Source organism: Dendroctonus ponderosae, unplaced genomic scaffold, assembly GCF_020466585.1.
Source record: "Dendroctonus ponderosae isolate FM_Combo_2020 unplaced genomic scaffold, Dpon_F_20191213v2 Dpon_F_20191213_2, whole genome shotgun sequence".
In the NCBI taxonomy this organism is placed as follows: domain Eukaryota; kingdom Metazoa; phylum Arthropoda; class Insecta; order Coleoptera; family Curculionidae; genus Dendroctonus; species Dendroctonus ponderosae.
Genome location: NW_026018165.1, coordinates 17,401,526 through 17,406,224, shown reverse-complemented (window position 1 = coordinate 17,406,224; position 4,699 = coordinate 17,401,526). Strand labels below are relative to the sequence as shown.

Here is a 4,699-nt window from a genome sequence, read left to right as displayed (position 1 = left end):
CATCATCAGATTTAAAATTTACACAAACTCATGATTGGTAAAAATCAACGTTCTTTTAGGTCTTTGCCTTCTTGAAACCTTAAATTTGTCTCTCGATAGACAAATTTACGGTTTCAAGAAGGCAAAGACCTAAAAGAACGTTGATTTTTATCAATCATGAGTTTGTGTAAATTTTAAATCTGATGATGGCGCTGTTGTCTCGGCGAAACGTGATGAAATGAACGATGTTCAAAATTTCAGATTTAAAATTTACACAAACTCATGATTGGTAAAAATCAACGCTCTTTTAGGTCTTTGCCTTCTTTAAACCTTAAATTTGTCTCTCTGTCCAGATACGATCGTCTGAAATACTTTTAGTCGGACAATGAAGGACTTGAATAATAAAAAATCAAATTTAATCCGACAAAAGGTATCACTGTGTCCGCATCTGAAATAAGCACGTCATCCCCAGACACCAAATCTTACACAATGAGCTTAATTTAAAATCTTGATGATGCTTGCTGATGATCCCATATTTTTAAATGGACGACATGACAATAAGGCATCGAACATTCAGGGGCGTACCAAAGACCCACTCCAAGAAGTAGTACGTTATTTAAAACGGAACTTTTTACCGGAACCACCCACACCGATCGCATCTTGAGCCGATTACGTTGAAAAATCGAATCCTGATAAATGAACTCGCTACCATTTTCAGCAATTTTAATCTGATAGCCCAAAGATAAATGAGATTCTGCTTCCGCCTCCATACGCGAGACGTACGAGTGCACTTTCAGAAAACGTTTTTTTTGGACCCACGCTTCCTTGCCTCTTCGGTACCTACGCGAAAGGATTTTTAACGACATCGAATCGGAATATTAACGGCATCCATCCGGCGAAGGTTCAACAATGGGACAGGGCTTGGGTCTTTTGGTTCGGTACCACTTGCATGTTGATGGAAATTAGCGCTCAAGCAAAACTCACTAGTGGACGCCCATGGTTCGTATCTACACAAAAGTGCGCTTTAGGTGCGATGACAACAAAGCCGTACCAAATCCAAAAGACAGCTGAAAGCAGGTGTTCGGACAAAGCTCCACTGCTTTGTTGGCCACTCTCAAAGATAGGCGAGAATTCTTTGGATGTGCCGATCATTGGTTGCTCCATCAATAGCGTATTTTGATCAACTTTTTACCTCAAACAAGGCAATTAACGAGAAATTCGGGAGTCAATCTTCTCGGGGGTAATTGCACAAGTGCTTCAAAATTACCGATAACTTTGCATGAAAGCTTGTTGTCTAAAAACTGCATGAGTTTATTTTCATATTGCGGCGAAAAATTACAACGAATATTTCCTTCGTGTGACAATCTGTCCGTTTGAAGTGTGCAATTATCGAAAAATTACGTATATCACTCAACGATAATTGCATTGTTTACAAAAAATATTTGACAGGTGTCTTTTCATGTTGAATTAGACATCAAATGTCTTCCTTTATTAAATTTAATTTGAATATCTTAGGTATGTCAGGAAGACATTTGATGTCTAATTCAACATGAAAAGACACCTGTCAAATTAAAAATTCCAATGTGAAAACAAGCGAATACAGTTTTTACAAGACAACAAGCTCGAATGCAAAATTATCTGTTTATTTTGATGCCCGAGGGTAATTTTTATGAATATTTCCTGAGTAAACAAAGAAAATGTGGATTCATTTTATTTCTATTATATTTTATTACCCTTTAAATTTTATTACTTATGTTTATTAACTTTAATTTGAATATCTTAGGTATGTCAGGAAGACATTTGGTGTCTAATTCAACAAGAACTAACACCTGTCAAATATTTTTTCTAAACAATGCAATTATCGTTGAGTGATAATTGCACACTGTGCAATTACCGCTGTAATTTTTCGATAATTGCACACTTCATACGGACAGATTATCACACGAGGGAAATATTCGGGGGTAATTGCACAAGTGCTTCAAAATTACCGATAATTTTGCATGAAAGCTTGTTGTCTAACAACTGCATGAGTTTATTTTCATATTGTGGCGAAAAATTACAACGAATATTTCCTTCGTGTGACAATGTCCGTTTGAAGTGTGCAATTATCGAAAAATTACAGCGGTAATTGCACAGTGTGCAATTATCACTCAACGATAATTGCATTGTTTACAAAAAATATTTGACAGGTGTCTTTTCATGTTGAATTAGACATCAAATGTCTTCCTCTATTAAATTTAATTTGAATATCTTAAGTATGTCAGGAAGACATTTGATGTCTAATTCAACATGAAAAGACACCTGTCAATTTAAAACTTCCAATGTGAAAATAAACGAATGCAGTTTTTACAAGACAACCAGCTCGAATGCAAAATTATCGGTTTATTTTGATGCACGAGTGTAATTTTTATGAATATTTCCTGAGTAAACAATGAAAATGTGGATTCATTTTATTTCTATTATTTTTTATTACCCTTTAAATTTTATTACTTATGTTTATTAAATTTAATTTGAATATCTTAGGTATGTCAGGAAGACATTTGGTGCCTAATTCAACAAGAACTAACACCTGTCAAATCTTTTTTGTAAACAATCCAATTATCGTTGAGTGATAATTGCACACTGTGCAATTACCGTTGTAATTTTTCGATAATTGCACACTTCAAACGGACAGATTATCACACGAGGGAAATATTCGGGGGTAATTGCACAAGTGCTTCAAAATTACCGATAATTTTGCATGAAAGCTTGTTGTCAAAAAACTGCATGAGTTTATTTTCATATTGCGGCGAAAAATTACTACAACGAATATTTCCTTCGTGTGACAATCTGTCCGTTTGAAGTGTGCAATTATCGAAAAATTACAGCGGTAATTGCACAGTGTGCAATTATCACTCAACGATAATTGCATTGTTTACAAAAAATATTTGACAGGTGTCTTTTCATGTTGAATTAGACATCAAATGTCTTCCTTTATTAAATTTAATTTGAATATCTTAGGTATGTCAGGAAGACATTTGATGTCAAATTCAACATGAAAAGACACCTGTCAAATTAAAAATTCCAATGTGAAAATAAGCGAATGCAGTTTTTACAAGACAACAAGCTCGAATGCAAAATTATCTGTTTATTTTGATACACGAGTGTAATTTTTATGAATATTTCCTGCGTAAACAAAGAAAATGTGGATTCATTTTATTTCTATTATATTTTATAACTTATGTTTATTAAATTTAATTTGAATATCTTAGGTAGGTCAGGAAGACATTTGATGTCTAATTCAACATGAAAAGACACCTGTCAAATACTTTTTGTAAACAATGCAATTATCGTTGAGTGATAATTGCACATTGTGCAATTACCGGTGTAATTTTTCGATAATTGCACACTTCAAACGGACAGATTGTCACACGAAGGAAATATTCGTTGTAATTTGCTTCTCCTCATGCTCATTAGCAGTTTAAACCCCAACTTTTCGGTTGCGTCCTGGATGAATTTATGTAAATTTGTCACTAATAAAAAGGTGCACGATCATTTCGACCGAGCTTATCAGCGATCAGTGACAAAATCCTGCTAGGAAATGTAAAATAAAAACGCTTATTACACGCCCGTCTACACGGTTATGGTTTCTGAAGATCTAGATAGAAGAAATAAAATCGTGGAACCACTTTGAAGCGGCTAATTTCCATTTTTTTCTCGGAATCTGGTTCGCTTAATGTTGCTGGCGGTCATCAACACTGCGAGTTTCCACATTTTCGTTTGATGAAACTATTTCGAACTGCGGCTGCATCATAAATCGGTATGCACGAATGTTCTACGTGATTATAGACTCGTTTTGGCCAGTGTTTTCATGCATCATTCATATCTTTCGCATTGAAACAGATGACATAAAAGTGGATCTATTTTGAAGCATGTTCATTCATTGATTGGCAAATGATTCGGGAAAAATCCCCGTTGACTGATAATGATGCGGGTCAAGAATAACACACATCTGTTGATAAACATGGTATATCATCAGCGTATTGGTGAAATCGATTGTGCAAAGAAGATAGTGAAAGGCGGTCGTTGATGGTTCTTTTGTTAAAGAAACCCGATCAATTAGAGAATCTCATTTTTGAGGCAAATCGGCCCAAGTAATGGTTATGACAAACGACGGGCAAAAGTGGAATGGAAATGGAAATTCCATGTCTGGCATGTTTAAACACACGACGAAGTACCTACTCTTATTCTTCATCCAACATGTCAATATGGTCACTTGTTCAATGTAAATCCTCCATCAGGTCGAGTTAAAAGCATTCGGCCCACGTGCAGCCAATTAAACCGTTAAAAAATGCTAAACGGTTGCCGAGTAATATTTGCAAAATGGAAATAATTAAGGGACGGCCCACGCGTTCTTCAGATTTCTTCATTTTTCCGCCCGCTTTCAAGAGATGGATGGACAAACGCGAGGAAAGCTGGGGCACGAAGTGCAAATATTGCTTCGCGAATGAGAGTGCTTGTGTGTTCCTGCAATGGGTGGAGATTTGAAGAGATTGAAGCAATCTTCGACATCTTCAGAACCAACGGGGCGAATGGCAGTCAAACACGGAGCGGAAACTAATGGGTTTTGAGGCCGTCGTTCGGTAGAATTTTTTCCTGACGTTTCGCAAGCACGAGTGGCTTGCATCTTCAGAAGTGGTTTGCTTGAACGCTTACACTGTTCTCATCAGAACCCGTTCAG

At 36.1% G+C, this 4,699-nt stretch overlaps 1 protein-coding gene across 1 annotated transcript in view; it reads left to right on the top strand.

The window, feature by feature from the left end:
• The window catches only part of LOC109536704 (bone morphogenetic protein receptor type-1B), a 69,448-nt gene that overhangs the window by 34,006 nt on the left and 30,743 nt on the right, over window positions 1-4,699 (top strand). The gene's annotated exons all lie outside the window — the stretch shown is intronic.